The sequence below is a fragment of the Oncorhynchus gorbuscha genome, linkage group LG08 (genome assembly GCF_021184085.1).
Source record: "Oncorhynchus gorbuscha isolate QuinsamMale2020 ecotype Even-year linkage group LG08, OgorEven_v1.0, whole genome shotgun sequence".
Taxonomy (NCBI): Eukaryota; Metazoa; Chordata; class Actinopteri; order Salmoniformes; family Salmonidae; genus Oncorhynchus; species Oncorhynchus gorbuscha.
In genome coordinates, this window is record NC_060180.1 from 33629808 (window position 1) to 33648730 (window position 18923).

Below are 18923 nucleotides of genomic sequence, written 5' to 3' on the forward strand. Positions count from 1 at the left end.
ACTTTTCCATAAACAAGGTCTAAATCATGTTTAATTGCACTCTGGAAGTACATTTTTAACATAGCTGTTGAAACTAGCTGATAGGGACACTGTGGACAATTTTCAGCAAGTTGCAACAATTAAACTACAGAAATAACCACTTTTCCATAAACAAGGTCTAAAATCATGTTTGATGCACTCTGGATATGTTTTTAACATAACTGTTCAAACTAGATTGATATTGACACTGTGGACAATTTTCAGCAAGTTGCAGCAATAGAACTACAGAAATAACCACTTTTCCATAAACAAGGTCTAAAATCATGTTTGCACTCTGGATATGTTTTTAACACTCTGGACACTGTGGACAATTTTAGCAAGTTTTTAACATAGGTCTAAAATCTGTTCTGGATAGAATGTTTTTAACATAGCTGTTCAAACTAGACGATAGGAACACTGTGGACAATTTTCAGCAAGTTGCAGCAATAGATCTACAGAAACAACAACTTTTCCATACCAAGGTCTAAAATCATGTTTGGTACACTCTGGATAGAATGTTTTTAACATAGCTGTTCAAACTAGCTGATAGGGACACTGGACAATTTTCAGCAAGTTGCAGCAATAGATCTACAGAAATAACCACTTTTCCATAAACAAGGTCAAAATCATGTTTAATTGCACTCTGGAAGTACATTTTTAACATAGCTGTTGAAACTAGCTGATAGGGACACTGTGGACAATTTTCAGCAAGTTGCAGCAATAGATCTACAGAAATAACCACTTTTCCATAAACAAGGTCTAAAATCATGTTTGATGCACTCTGGATATGTTTTTAACATAACTGTTCAAACTAGATTGATATTGACACTGTGGACAATTTTCAGCAAGTTGCAGCAATTGAACTACAGAAACAACCACTTTTCCATAAACAAGGTCAAAATCATGTTTAATTGCACTCTGGAAGTACATTTTTAACATAGCTGTTCAAACTAGCTGATAGGGACACTGTGGACAATTTTCAGCAAGTTGCAGCAATTGAACTATACAGAAATAACCACTTTTCCATAAACAAGGTCAAAATCATGTTTAATTGCACTCTGGAAGTACATTTTTAACATAGCTGTTGAAACTAGCTGATAGGGACACTGTGGACAATTTTCAGCAAGTTGCAACAATTAAACTACAGAAATAACCACTTTTCCATAAACAAGGTCTAAAATCATGTTTGATGCACTCTGGATACGTTTTTAACATAACTGTTCAAACTAGATTGATATTGACACTGTGGACAATTTTCAGCAAGTTGCAGCAATAGATCTACAGAAATAACCACTTTTCCATAAACAAGGTCAAAATCATGTTTAATTGCACTCTGGAAGTACATTTTTAACATAGCTGTTCAAACTAGCTGATAGGGACACTGTGGACAATTTTCAGCAAGTTGCAGCAATAGATCTACAGAAATAACCACTTTTCCATAAACAAGGTCAAAATCATGTTTAATTGCACTCTGGAAGTACATTTTTAACATAGCTGTTGAAACTAGCTGATAGGGACACTGTGGACAATTTTCAGCAAGTTGCAGCAATAATCTACAGAAATAACCACTTTTCCATAAACAAGGTCTAAAATCATGTTTGATGCACTCTGGATATGTTTTTAACATAACTGTTCAAACTAGATTGATATTGACACTGTGGACAATTTTCAGCAAGTTGCAGCAATTGAACTACAGAAACAACAACTTTTCCATACCAAGGTCTAAAATCATGTTTGGTACACTCTGGATAGAATGTTTTTAACATAGCTGTTCAAACTAGCTGATAGGGACACTGGACAATTTTCAGCAAGTTGCAGCAATTGAACTACAAAAATAACCACTTTTCCATAAACAAGGTCTAAAATCATGTTTGATGCACTCTGGATACAATGTTTTTAACATAACTGTTCAAACTAGATTGATATTGACACTATGGACAATTTTCAGTAAGTTGCAGCAATTAGATCTACAGAAATAACCACTTTTCCATAAACAAGGTCTAAAATCATGTTTGATGCACTCTGGATACGTTTTTAACATAACTGTTCAAACTAGACGATAGGAACACTGTGGACAATTTTCAGCAAGTTGCAGCAATAACTACAGAAATAACCACTTTTCCATAAACAAGGTCTAAATCATGTTTAATTGCACTCTGAAGTACATTTTTAACATAGCTGTTCAAACTAGCTGATAGGGACACTGTGGACAATTTTCAGCAAGTTGCAGCAATAGATCTACAGAAATAACCACTTTTCCATAAACAAGGTCAAAATCATGTTTAATTGCACTCTGGAAGTACATTTTTAACATAGCTGTTGAAACTAGCTGATAGGGACACTGTGGACAATTTTCAGCAAGTTGCAGCAATAGATCTACAGAAATAACCACTTTTCCATAAACAAGGTCTAAAATCATGTTTGATGCACTCTGGATATGTTTTTAACATAACTGTTCAAACTAGATTGATATTGACACTGTGGACAATTTTCAGCAAGTTGCAGCAATTGAACTACAGAAACAACAACTTTTCCATACCAAGGTCTAAAATCATGTTTGGTACACTCTGGATAGAATGTTTTTAACATAGCTGTTCAAACTAGCTGATAGGGACACTGGACAATTTTCAGCAAGTTGCAGCAATTGAACTACAAAAATAACCACTTTTCCATAAACAAGGTCTAAAATCATGTTTGATGCACTCTGGATACGTTTTTAACATAACTGTTCAAACTAGATTGATATTGACACTGTGGACAATTTTCAGCAAGTTGCAGCAATAGATCTACAGAAATAACCACCTTTCCATAAACAAGGTCTAAATCATGTTTAATTGCACTCTGGATACAATGTTTTTAACATAACTGTTCAAACTAGATTAATATTGACACTGTGGACAATTTTCAGCAAGTTGCAGCAATAGATCTACAGAAATAACCACTTTTCCATAAACAAGGTCAAAATCATGTTTAATTGCACTCTGGAAGTACATTTTTAACATAGCTGTTCAAACTAGCTGATAGGGACACTGTGGACAATTTTCAGCAAGTTGCAGCAATTGAACTACAGAAATAACCACTTTTCCATAAACAAGGTCAAAATCATGTTTATTTGCACTCTGAAGTACATTTTTAACATAGCTGTTGAAACTAGCTGATAGGGACACTGTGGACAATTTTCAGCAAGTTGCAACAATTAAACTACAGAAATAACCACTTTTCCATAAACAAGGTCTAAAATCATGTTTGATGCACTCTGGAACGTTTTTAACATAACTGTTCAAACTAGATTGATATTGACACTGTGGACAATTTTCAGCAAGTTGCAGCAATTGAACTACAGAAACAACAACTTTTCCATACCAAGGTCTAAAATCATGTTTGGTACACTCTGGATAGAATGTTTTTAACATAGCTGTTCAAACTAGCTGATAGGGACACTGGACAATTTTCAGCAAGTTGCAGCAATTGAACTACAAAAATAACCACTTTTCCATAAACAAGGTCTAAAATCATGTTTGATGCACTCTGGATACAATGTTTTTAACATAACTGTTCAAACTAGATTGATATTGACACTGTGGACAATTTTCAGCAAGTTGCAGCAATAGATCTACAGAAATAACCACTTTTCCATAAACAAGGTCTAAAATCATGTTTGATGCACTCTGGATACGTTTTTAACATAACTGTTCAAACTAGATTGATATTGACACTGTGGACAATTTTCAGCAAGTTGCAGCAATAGATCTACAGAAATAACCACTTTCCATAAACAAGGTCTAAATCATGTTTAATTGCACTCTGGAAGTACATTTTTAACATAGCTGTTCAAACTAGCTGATATTGACACTTTGGACAATTTTCAGCAAGTTGCAGCAATAGATCTACAGAAATAACCACTTTTCCATAAACAAGGTCTAAAATCATGTTTGATGCACTCTGGATATGTTTTTAACATAACTGTTCAAACTAGATTGATATTGACACTGTGGACAATTTTCAGCAAGTTGCAGCAATTGAACTACAGAAACAACAACTTTTCCATACCAAGGTCTAAAATCATGTTTGGTACACTCTGGATAGAATGTTTTTAACATAGCTGTTCAAACTAGCTGATAGGGACACTGGACAATTTTCAGCAAGTTGCAGCAATTGAACTACAAAAATAACCACTTTTCCATAAACAAGGTCTAAAATCATGTTTGATGCACTCTGGATACAATGTTTTTAACATAACTGTTCAAACTAGATTGATATTGACACTGTGGACAATTTTCAGTAAGTTGCAGCAATTAGATCTACAGAAATAACCACCTTTCCATAAACAAGGTCTAAAATCATGTTTGATGCACTCTGGATACGTTTTTAACATAACTGTTCAAACTAGATTGATATTGACACTGTGGACAATTTTCAGCAAGTTGCAGCAATAGATCTACAGAAATAACCACTTTTCCATAAACAAGGTCTAAATCATGTTTAATTGCACTCTGGAAGTACATTTTTAACATAGCTGTTCAAACTAGCTGATAGGGACACTGTGGACAATTTTCAGCAAGTTGCAGCAATAGATCTACAGAAATAACCACTTTTCCATAAACAAGGTCAAAATCATGTTTAATTGCACTCTGGAAGTACATTTTTAACATAGCTGTTGAAACTAGCTGATAGGGACACTGTGGACAATTTTCAGCAAGTTGCAGCAATAGATCTACAGAAATAACCACTTTTCCATAAACAAGGTCTAAAATCATGTTTGATGCACTCTGGATATGTTTTTAACATAACTGTTCAAACTAGATTGATATTGACACTGTGGACAATTTTCAGCAAGTTGCAGCAATTGAACTACAGAAATAACCACTTTTCCATAAACAAGGTCAAAATCATGTTTAATTGCACTCTGGAAGTACATTTTTAACATAGCTGTTGAAACTAGCTGATAGGGACACTGTGGACAATTTTCAGCAAGTTGCAACAATTAAACTACAGAAATAACCACTTTTCCATAAACAAGGTCAAAATCATGTTTAATTGCACTCTGGAAGTACATTTTTAACATAGCTGTTCAAACTAGCTGATAGGGACACTGTGGACAATTTTCAGCAAGTTGCAGCAATTAAACTACAGAAATAACCACTTTTCCATAAACAAGGTCTAAAATCATGTTTGATGCACTCTGGATACGTTTTTAACATAACTGTTCAAACTAGATTGATATTGACACTGTGGACAATTTTCAGCAAGTTGCAGCAATAGATCTACAGAAATAACCACTTTTCCATAAACAAGGTCAAAATCATGTTTAATTGCACTCTGGAAGTACATTTTTAACATAGCTGTTGAAACTAGCTGATAGGGACACTGTGGACAATTTTCAGCAAGTTGCAGCAATAGATCTACAGAAATAACCACTTTTCCATAAACAAGGTCTAAAATCATGTTTGATGCACTCTGGATATGTTTTTAACATAACTGTTCAAACTAGATTGATATTGACACTGTGGACAATTTTCAGCAAGTTGCAGCAATTGAACTACAGAAACAACAACTTTTCCATACCAAGGTCTAAAATCATGTTTGGTACACTCTGGATAGAATGTTTTTAACATAGCTGTTCAAACTGATAGGAACACTGTGGACAATTTTCAGCAAGTTGCAGCAATAGATCTACAGAAATAACAACTTTTCCATAAACAAGGTCTAAAATCATGTTTGGTGCACTCTGGATAGAATGTTTTTAACATAGCTGTTCAAACTAGCTGATAGGGACACTGTGGACAATTTTCAGCAAGTTGCAGCAATAGATCTACAGAAATAACCACTTTTCCATAAACAAGGTCAAAATCATGTTTAATTGCACTCTGGAAGTACATTTTTAACATAGCTGTTGAAACTAGCTGATAGGGACACTGTGGACAATTTTCAGCAAGTTGCAACAATTAAACTACAGAAATAACCACTTTTCCATAAACAAGGTCAAAATCATGTTTAATTGCACTCTGGAAGTACATTTTTAACATAGCTGTTGAAACTAGCTGATAGGGACACTGTGGACAATTTTCAGCAAGTTGCAACAATTAAACTACAGAAATAACCACTTTTCCATAAACAAGGTCTAAAATCATGTTTGATGCACTCTGGATACAATGTTTTTAACATAACTGTTCAAACTAGATTGATATTGACACTGTGGACAATTTTCAGCAAGTTGCAGCAATTAGATCTACAGAAATAACCACTTTTCCATAAACAAGGTCTAAAATCATGTTTGATGCACTCTGGATACGTTTTTAACATAACTGTTCAAACTAGATTGATATTGACACTGTGGACAATTTTCAGCAAGTTGCAGCAATAGATCTACAGAAATAACCACTTTTCCATAAACAAGGTCAAAATCATGTTTAATTGCACTCTGAAGTACATTTTTAACATAGCTGTTCAAACTAGCTGATAGGGACACTGTGGACAATTTTCAGCAAGTTGCAGCAATAGATCTACAGAAATAACCACTTTTCCATAAACAAGGTCTAAAATCATGTTTGATGCACTCTGGATATGTTTTTAACATAACTGTTCAAACTAGATTGATATTGACACTGTGGACAATTTTCAGCAAGTTGCAGCAATTGAACTACAGAAACAACAACTTTTCCATACCAAGGTCTAAAATCATGTTTGGTACACTCTGGATAGAATGTTTTTAACATAGCTGTTCAAACTAGCTGATAGGGACACTGGACAATTTCCAGCAAGTTGCAGCAATTGAACTACAAAAATAACCACTTTTCCATAAACAAGGTCAAAATCATGTTTAATTGCACTCTGGAAGTACATTTTTAACATAGCTGTTGAAACTAGCTGATAGGGACACTGTGGACAATTTTCAGCAAGTTGCAGCAATAGATCTACAGAAATAACCACTTTTCCATAAACAAGGTCTAAAATCATGTTTGATGCACTCTGGATATGTTTTTAACATAACTGTTCAAACTAGATTGATATTGACACTGTGGACAATTTTCAGCAAGTTGCAGCAATTGAACTACAGAAATAACCACTTTTCCATAAACAAGGTCAAAATCATGTTTAATTGCACTCTGGAAGTACATTTTTAACATAGCTGTTCAAACTAGCTGATAGGGACACTGTGGACAATTTTCAGCAAGTTGCAGCAATTGAACTATACAGAAATAACCACTTTTCCATAAACAAGGTCAAAATCATGTTTAATTGCACTCTGGAAGTACATTTTTAACATAGCTGTTGAACCTAGCTGATAGGGACACTGTGGACAATTTTCAGCAAGTTGCAACAATTAAACTACAGAAATAACCACTTTTCCATAAACAAGGTCTAAAATCATGTTTGATGCACTCTGGATACGTTTTTAACATAACTGTTCAAACTAGATTGATATTGACACTGTGGACAATTTTCAGCAAGTTGCAGCAATAGATCTACAGAAATAACCACTTTTCCATAAACAAGGTCTAAAATCATGTTTGATGCACTCTGGATATGTTTTTAACATAACTGTTCAAACTAGATTGATATTGACACTGTGGACAATTTTCAGCAAGTTGCAGCAATTGAACTACAGAAACAACAACTTTTCCATACCAAGGTCTAAAATCATGTTTGGTACACTCTGGATAGAATGTTTTTAACATAGCTGTTCAAACTAGCTGATAGGGACACTGGACAATTTTCAGCAAGTTGCAGCAATTGAACTACAGAAATAACCACTTTTCCATAAACAAGGTCAAAATCATGTTTAATTGCACTCTGGAAGTACATTTTTAACATAGCTGTTGAAACTAGCTGATAGGGACACTGTGGACAATTTTCAGCAAGTTGCAGCAATTAAACTACAGAAATAACCACTTTTCCATAAACAAGGTCTAAAATCATGTTTGATGCACTCTGGATATGTTTTTAACATAACTGTTCAAACTAGATTGATATTGACACTGTGGACAATTTTCAGCAAGTTGCAGCAATTGAACTACAGAAACAACCACTTTTCCATAAACAAGGTCAAAATCATGTTTAATTGCACTCTGGAAGTACATTTTTAACATAGCTGTTCAAACTAGCTGATAGGGACACTGTGGACAATTTTCAGCAAGTTGCAGCAATTAAACTACAGAAATAACCACTTTTCCATAAACAAGATCAAAATCATGTTTAATTGCACTCTGGAAGTACATTTTTAACATAGCTGTTGAAACTAGCTGATAGGGACACTGTGGACAATTTTCAGCAAGTTGCAACAATTAAACTACAGAAATAACCACTTTTCCATAAACAAGGTCTAAAATCATGTTTGATGCACTCTGGATACGTTTTTAACATAACTGTTCAAACTAGATTGATATTGACACTGTGGACAATTTTCAGCAAGTTGCAGCAATAGATCTACAGAAATAACCACTTTTCCATAAACAAGGTCAAAATCATGTTTAATTGCACTCTGGAAGTACATTTTTAACATAGCTGTTGAAACTAGCTGATAGGGACACTGTGGACAATTTTCAGCAAGTTGCAGCAATAGATCTACAGAAATAACCACTTTTCCATAAACAAGGTCTAAAATCATGTTTGATGCACTCTGGATATGTTTTTAACATAACTGTTCAAACTAGATTGATATTGACACTGTGGACAATTTTCAGCAAGTTGCAGCAATTGAACTACAGAAACAACAACTTTTCCATACCAAGGTCTAAAATCATGTTTGGTACACTCTGGATAGAATGTTTTTAACATAGCTGTTCAAACTAGACGATAGGAACACTGTGGACAATTTTCAGCAAGTTGCAGCAATAGATCTACAGAAACAACAACTTTTCCATAACAAGGTCTAAAATCATGTTTGGACACTCTGGATAGAATGTTTTTAACATAGCTGTTCAAACTAGATTGATAGGGACACTGTGGACAATTTTCAGCAAGTTGCAGCAATAGACTACAGAAATAACCACTTTTCCATAAACAAGGTCTAAAATCATGTTTAATTGCACTCTGGAAGTACATTTTTAACATAGCTGTTCAAACTAGCTGATAGGGACACTGTGGACAATTTTCAGCAAGTTGCAACAATTAAACTACAGAAATAACCACTTTTCCATAAACAAGGTCAAAATCATGTTTAATTGCACTCTGGAAGTACATTTTTAACATAGCTGTTGAAACTACCTGATAGGGACACTGTGGACAATTTTCAGCAAGTTGCAACAATTAAACTACAGAAATAACCACTTTTCCATAAACAAGGTCTAAAATCATGTTTGATGCACTCTGGATACAATGTTTTTAACATAACTGTTCAAACTAGATTGATATTGACACTATGGACAATTTTCAGTAAGTTGCAGCAATTAGATCTACAGAAATAACCACTTTTCCATACCAAGGTCTAAAATCATGTTTGGTACACTCTGGTTGTTTTTAACATAGCTGTTCAAACTAGCTGATAGGGACACTGGACAATTTTCAGCAAGTTGCAGCAATTGAACTACAAAAATAACCACTTTTCCATAAACAAGGTCTAAAATCATGTTTGATGCACTCTGGATATGTTTTTAACATAACTGTTCAAACTAGATTGATATTGACACTGTGGACAATTTTCAGCAAGTTGCAGCAATAGATCTACAGAAATAACCACTTTTCCATAAACAAGGTCAAAATCATGTTTAATTGCACTCTGGAAGTACATTTTTAACATAGCTGTTGAAACTAGCTGATAGGGACACTGTGGACAATTTTCAGCAAGTTGCAGCAATAGATCTACAGAAATAACCACTTTTCCATAAACAAGGTCTAAAATCATGTTTGATGCACTCTGGATATGTTTTTAACATAACTGTTCAAACTAGATTGATATTGACACTGTGGACAATTTTCAGCAAGTTGCAGCAATTGAACTACAGAAACAACAACTTTTCCATACCAAGGTCTAAAATCAAATCATGTTTTTAACATAGCTGTTCAAACTCTGGATAGGGACATGTTTTCAACAAGTTAGCTGTTACAGAAATAAAACTTTTCCATAAACAAGTCTAAAATCATGTTTGGACACTGAATGTTTTTAACAAGCTGTTCAAACTAGCTGATAGTTGGACAATTTTCAGCAAGTTGCAGCAATTGAACTACAGAAATAACCACTTTTCCATAAACAAGGTCTAAAATCATGTTTGATGCACTCTGGATACGTTTTTAACATAACTGTTCAAACTAGATTGATATTGACACTGTGGACAATTTTCAGCAAGTTGCAGCAATTGAACTACAGAAACAACAACTTTTCCATACCAAGGTCTAAAATCATGTTTGGTACACTCTGGATAGAATGTTTTTAACATAGCTGTTCAAACTAGCTGATAGGGACACTGGACAATTTTCAGCAAGTTGCAGCAATTGAACTACAAAATAACCACTTTTCCATAAACAAGGTCTAAAATCATGTTTGATGCACTCTGGATACAATGTTTTTAACATAACTGTTCAAACTAGATTGATATTGACACTGTGGACAATTTTCAGCAAGTTGCAGCAATAGATCTACAGAAATAACCACTTTTCCATAAACAAGGTCTAAAATCATGTTTGATGCACTCTGGATACGTTTTTAACATAACTGTTCAAACTAGATTGATATTGACACTGTGGACAATTTTCAGCAAGTTGCAGCAATAGATCTACAGAAATAACCACTTTTCCATAAACAAGGTCAAAATCATGTTTAATTGCACTCTGGAAGTACATTTTTAACATAGCTGTTGAAACTAGCTGATAGGGACACTGTGGACAATTTTCAGCAAGTTGCAGCAATAGATCTACAGAAATAACCACTTTTCCATAAACAAGGTCTAAAATCATGTTTGATGCACTCTGGATATGTTTTTAACATAACTGTTCAAACTAGATTGATATTGACACTGTGGACAATTTTCAGCAAGTTGCAGCAATTGAACTACAGAAACAACAACTTTTCCATACCAAGGTCTAAAATCATGTTTGGTACACTCTGGATAGAATGTTTTTAACATAGCTGTTCAAACTAGCTGATAGGGACACTGGACAATTTTCAGCAAGTTGCAGCAATTGAACTACAAAAATAACCACTTTTCCATAAACAAGGTCTAAAATCATGTTTGATGCACTCTGGATACGTTTTTAACATAACTGTTCAAACTAGATTGATATTGACACTGTGGACAATTTTCAGCAAGTTGCAGCAATAGATCTACAGAAATAACCACCTTTCCATAAACAAGGTCTAAAATCATGTTTAATTGCACTCTGGATACAATGTTTTTAACATAACTGTTCAAACTAGATTAATATTGACACTGTGGACAATTTTCAGCAAGTTGCAGCAATAGATCTACAGAAATAACCACTTTTCCATAAACAAGGTCAAAATCATGTTTAATTGCAAATACATTTTTAACATAGCTGTTGAAACTACCTGATAGGGACACTGGACAATTTTCAGCAAGTTGCAACAATTAACTACAGAAATAACCACTTTTCCATAAACAAGGTCTAAAATCATGTTTGATGCACTCTGGATGTTTTTAACATAACTGTTCAAACTAGATTGATATTGACACTGTGGACAATTTTCAGCAAGTTGCAGCAATTGAACTACAGAAACAACCACTTTTCCATAAACAAGGTCAAAATCATGTTTAATTGCACTCTGGAAGTACATTTTTAACATAGCTGTTCAAACTAGCTGATAGGGACACTGTGGACAATTTTCAGCAAGTTGCAGCAATTGAACTATACAGAAATAACCACTTTTCCATAAACAAGGTCTAAATCATGTTTAATTGCACTCTGGTAGTACATTTTTAACATAGCCGTTGAACCTAGCTGATAGGGACACTGTGGACAATTTTCAGCAAGTTGCAGCAATTAAACTACAGAAATAACCACTTTTCCATAAACAAGGTCTAAAATCATGTTTGATGCACTCTGGATACGTTTTTAACATAACTGTTCAAACTAGATTGATATTGACACTGTGGACAATTTTCAGCAAGTTGCAGCAATAGATCTACAGAAATAACCACTTTTCCATAAACAAGGTCAAAATCATGTTTAATTGCACTCTGGAAGTAATTTTTAACATAGCTGTTGAAACTAGCTGATAGGGACACTGTGGACAATTTTCAGCAAGTTGCAGCAATTGAACTACAAAAATAACCACTTTTCCATAAACAAGGTAAAATCATGTTTGATGCACTCTGGATACGTTTTTAACATAACTGTTCAAACTAGATTGATATTGACACTGGACAATTTTCAGCAAGTTGCAGCAATAGATCTACAGAAATAACCACTTTTCCATAAACAAGGTCTAAAATCATGTTTGAAATCATGTTTTTAACATAACTGTTCAAACTAGATTGATATTGACACTGTGGACAATTTTTTGCAGCAATACATTTCCATAAACAAGGTCTAAATCATGTTTGTTCTGGAAGTACATTTTTAACATAGCTGTTCAAACTAGACTGATAGGAACACTGTGGACAATTTTCAGCAAGTTGCAGCAATAGATCTACAGAAATAACCACTTTTCCATAAACAAGGTCAAAATCATGTTTAATTGCACTCTGGAAGTACATTTTTAACATAGCTGTTGAAACTAGCTGATAGGGACACTGTGGACAATTTTCAGCAAGTTGCAGCAATAGATCTACAGAAATAACCACTTTTCCATAAACAAGGTCTAAAATCATGTTTGATGCACTCTGGATATGTTTTTAACATAACTGTTCAAACTAGATTGATATTGACACTGTGGACAATTTTCAGCAAGTTGCAGCAATTGAACTACAGAAACAACAACTTTTCCATACCAAGGTCTAAAATCATGTTTGGTACACTCTGGATAGAATGTTTTTAACATAGCTGTTCAAACTAGCTGATAGGGACACTGGACAATTTTCAGCAAGTTGCAGCAATTGAACTACAAAAATAACCACTTTTCCATAAACAAGGTCTAAAATCATGTTTGATGCACTCTGGATACGTTTTTAACATAACTGTTCAAACTAGATTAATATTGACACTGTGGACAATTTTCAGCAAGTTGCAGCAATAGATCTACAGAAATAACCACCTTTCCATAAACAAGGTCTAAATCATGTTTAATTGCACTCTGGATACAATGTTTTTAACATAACTGTTCAAACTAGATTAATATTGACACTGTGGACAATTTTCAGCAAGTTGCAGCAATAGATCTACAGAAATAACCACTTATCCATAAACAAGGTCAAATTCATGTTTAATTGCACTCTGGAAGTACATTTTTAACATAGCTGTTGAAACTACCTGATAGGGACACTGTGGACAATTTTCAGCAAGTTGCAACAATTAACTACAGAAATAACCACTTTTCCATAAACAAGGTCTAAAATCATGTTTGATGCACTCTGGATACGTTTTTAACATAACTGTTCAAACTAGATTGATATTGACACTGTGGACAATTTTCAGCAAGTTGCAGCAATAGATTTACAGAAATAACCACTTTTCCATAAACAAGGTCTAAATCATGTTTAATTGCACTCTGAAGTACATTTTTAACATAGCTGTTCAAACTAGCTGATAGGGACACTGTGGACAATTTTCAGCAAGTTGCAGCAATTGAACTATACAGAAATAACCACTTTTCCATAAACAAGGTCAAAATCATGTTTATTTGCACTCTGGAAGTACATTTTTAACATAGCTGTTGAAACTAGCTGATAGGGACACTGTGGACAATTTTCAGCAAGTTGCAACAATTAAACTACAGAAATAACCACTTTTCCATAAACAAGGTCTAAAATCATGTTTGATGCACTCTGGATACGTTTTTAACATAACTGTTCAAACTAGATTGATATTGACACTGTGGACAATTTTCAGCAAGTTGCAGCAATTGAACTACAGAAACAACAACTTTTCCATACCAAGGTCTAAAATCATGTTTGGTACACTCTGGATAGAATGTTTTTAACATAGCTGTTCAAACTAGCTGATAGGGACACTGGACAATTTTCAGCAAGTTGCAGCAATTGAACTACAAAAATAACCACTTTTCCATAAACAAGGTCTAAAATCATGTTTGATGCACTCTGGATACGTTTTTAACATAACTGTTCAAACTAGATTGATATTGACACTGTGGACAATTTTCAGCAAGTTGCAACAATTAAACTACAGAAATAACCACTTTTCCATAAACAAGGTCTAAAATCATGTTTGATGCACTCTGGATACGTTTTTAACATAACTGTTCAAACTAGATTGATATTGACACTTGGACAATTTTCAGCAAGTTGCAGCAATTGAACTACAGAAACAACAACTTTTCCATACCAAGGTCTAAAATCATGTTTGGTACACTCTGGATAGAATGTTTTTAACATAGCTGTTCAAACTAGCTGATAGGGACACTGGACAAGTTTCAGCAAGTTGCAGCAATTGAACTACAAAAATAACCACTTTTCCATAAACAAGGTCTAAAATCATGTTTGATGCACTCTGGATACAATGTTTTTAACATAACTGTTCAAACTAGATTGATATTGACACTATGGACAATTTCCAGTAAGTTGCAGCAATTAGATCTACAGAAATAACCACTTTTCCATAAACAAGGTCTAAAATCATGTTTGATGCACTCTGGATACGTTTTTAACATAACTGTTCAAACTAGATTGATATTGACACTGTGGACAATTTTCAGCAAGTTGCAGCAATAGATCTACAGAAATAACCACTTTCCATAAACAAGGTCTAAATCATGTTTAATTGCACTCTGGAAGTACATTTTTAACATAGCTGTTGAAACTAGCTGATAGGGACACTGTGGACAATTTTCAGCAAGTTGCAGCAATAGATCTACAGAAATAACCACTTTTCCATAAACAAGGTCTAAAATCATGTTTGATGCACTCTGGATATGTTTTTAACATAACTGTTCAAACTAGATTGATATTGACACTGTGGACAATTTTCAGCAAGTTGCAGCAATTGAACTACAGAAACAACAACTTTACCATACCAAGGTCTAAAATCATGTTTGGTACACTCTGGATAGAATGTTTTTAAAATAGCTGTTCAAACTAGACGATAGGAACACTGTCGACAATTTTCAGCAATTTGCAGCAATAGATCTACAGAAACAACAACTTTTCCATACCAAGGTCTAAAATCATGTTTGGTACACTCTGGGTAGAATGTTTTTAACATAGCTGTTCAAACTAGCTGATAGGGACACTGGACAATTTTCAGCAAGTTGCAGCAATTGAACTACAAAAATAACCACTTTTCCATAAACAAGGTCTAAAATCATGTTTGATGCACTCTGGATACAATGTTTTTAACATAACTGTTCAAACTAGATTGATATTGACCCTATGGACAATTTTCAGTAAGTTGCAGCAATTAGATCTACAGAAATAACCACCTTTCCATAAACAAGGTCTAAAATCATGTTTGATGCACTCTGGATACGTTTTTAACATAACTGTTCAAACTAGATTGATATTGACACTGTGGACAATTTTCAGCAAGTTGCAGCAATAGATCTACAGAAATAACCACATTTCCATAAACAAGGTCTAAATCATGTTTAATTGCACTCTGGAAGTACATTTTTAACATAGCTGTTCAAACTAGACGATAGGAAAACTGTGGACAATTTTCAGCAAGTTGCAGCAATAGATCTACAGAAATAACCACTTTTCCATAAACAAGGTCAAAATCATGTTTAATTGCACTCTGGAAGTACATTTTTAACATAGCTGTTGAAACTAGCTGATAGGGACACTGTGGACAATTTTCAGCAAGTTGCAGCAATAGATCTACAGAAATAACCACTTTTCCATAAACAAGGTCTAAAATCATGTTTGATGCACTCTGGATATGTTTTTAACATAACTGTTCAAACTAGATTGATATTGACACTGTGGACAATTTTCAGCAAGTTGCAGCAATTGAACTACAGAAACAACAACTTTTCCATACCAAGGTCTAAAATCATGTTTGGTACACTCTGGATAGAATGTTTTTAACATAGCTGTTCAAACTAGCTGATAGGGACACTGGACAATTTTCAGCAAGTTGCAGCAATTGAACTACAAAAATAACCACTTTTCCATAAACAAGGTCTAAAATCATGTTTGATGCACTCTGGATACGTTTTTAACATAACTGTTCAAACTAGATTAATATTGACACTGTGGACAATTTTCAGCAAGTTGCAGCAATAGATCTACAGAAATAACCACCTTTCCATAAACAAGGTCTAAATCATGTTTAATTGCACTCTGGATACAATGTTTTTAACATAACTGTTCAAACTAGATTAATATTGACACTGTGGACAATTTTCAGCAAGTTGCAGCAATAGATCTACAGAAATAACCACTTATCCATAAACAAGGTCAAATTCATGTTTAATTGCACTCTGGAAGTACATTTTTAACATAGCTGTTGAAACTACCTGATAGGGACACTGTGGACAATTTTCAGCAAGTTGCAACAATTAACTACAGAAATAACCACTTTTCCATAAACAAGGTCTAAAATCATGTTTGATGCACTCTGGATACGTTTTTAACATAACTGTTCAAACTAGATTGATATTGACACTGTGGACAATTTTCAGCAAGTTGCAGCAATAGATTTACAGAAATAACCACTTTTCCATAAACAAGGTCTAAATCATGTTTAATTGCACTCTGGAAGTACATTTTTAACATAGCTGTTCAAACTAGCTGATAGGGACACTGTGGACAATTTTCAGCAAGTTGCAGCAATTGAACTATACAGAAATAACCACTTTTCCATAAACAAGGTCAAAATCATGTTTATTTGCACTCTGGAAGTACATTTTTAACATAGCTGTTGAAACTAGCTGATAGGGACACTGTGGACAATTTTCAGCAAGTTGCAACAATTAAACTACAGAAATAACCACTTTTCCATAAACAAGGTCTAAAATCATGTTTGATGCACTCTGGATACGTTTTTAACATAACTGTTCAAACTAGATTGATATTGACACTGTGGACAATTTTCAGCAAGTTGCAGCAATTGAACTACAGAAACAACAACTTTTCCATACCAAGGTCTAAAATCATGTTTGGTACACTCTGGATAGAATGTTTTTAACATAGCTGTTCAAACTAGCTGATAGGGACACTGGACAAGTTTCAGCAAGTTGCAGCAATTGAACTACAAAAATAACCACTTTTCCATAAACAAGGTCTAAAATCATGTTTGATGCACTCTGGATACAATGTTTTTAACATAACTGTTCAAACTAGATTGATATTGACACTATGGACAATTTCCAGTAAGTTGCAGCAATTAAATCTACAGAAACAACAACTTTTCCATAAACAAGGTCTAAAATCATGTTTGATGCACTCTGGATACGTTTTTAACATAACTGTTCAAACTAGATTGATATTGACACTGTGGACAATTTTCAGCAAGTTGCAGCAATTGAACTACAGAAACAACAACTTTTCCATACCAAGGTCTAAAATCATGTTTGGTACACTCTGGTAGAATGTTTTTAACATATCTTTCAAACTAGCTGATAGGGACACTTGACAAGTTTCAGCAAGTTGCAGCAATTGAACTACAAAAATAACCACTTTTCCATAAACAAGGTCTAAAATCATGTTTGATGCACTCTGGATACAATGTTTTTAACATAACTGTTCAAACTAGATTGATATTGACACTATGGACAATTTCCATTAAGTTGCAGCAATTAAATCTACAGAAATAACCACTTTTCCATAAACAAGGTCTAAAATCATGTTTGATGCACTCTGGATACGTTTTTAACATAACTGTTCAAACTAGATTGATATTGACACTGTGGACAATTTTCAGCAAGTTGCAGCAATAGATCTACAGAAATAACCACTTTTCCATAAACAAGGTCAAAATCATGTTTAATTGCACTCTGGAAGTACATTTTTAACATAGCTGTTCAAACTAGACGATAGGAAAACTGTGGACAATTTTCAGCAAGTTGCAGCAATAGATCTACAGAAATAACCACTTTTCCATAAACAAGGTCAAAATCATGTTTAATTGCACTCTGGAAGTACATTTTTAACATAGCTGTTGAAACTAGCTGATAGGGACACTGTGGACAATTTTCAGCAAGTTGCAGCAATAGATCTACAGAAATAACCACTTTTCCATAAACAAGGTCTAAAATCATGTTTGATGCACTCTGGATACGTTTTTAACATAACTGTTCAAACTAGATTGATATTGACACTGTGGACAATTTTCAGCAAGTTGCAGCAATAGATCTACAGAAATAACCACTTTTCCATAAACAAGGTCTAAAATCATGTTTGATGCACTCTGGAATTTTTAACATAACTGTTCAAACTAGATTGATATTGACACTGGACAATTTTCAGCAAAGCAATAGATCTACAGAAATAACCACTTTTCCATAAACAAGGTCTAAAATCATGTTTGATGCACTCTGGATATGTTTTTAACATAACTGTTCAAACTAGATTGATATTGACACTGTGGACAATTTTCAGCAAGTTGCAGCAATTGAACTACAGAAACAACAACTTTTCCATACCAAGGTCTAAAATCATGTTTGGTACACTCTGGATAGAATGTTTTTAACATAGCTGTTCAAACTAGCTGATAGGGACACTGGACAATTTTCAGCAAGTTGCAGCAATTGAACTACAAAAATAACCACTTTTCCATAAACAAGGTCTAAAATCATGTTTGATGCACTCTGGATACGTTTTTAACATAACTGTTCAAACTAGATTAATATTGACACTGTGGACAATTTTCAGCAAGTTGCAGCAATAGATCTA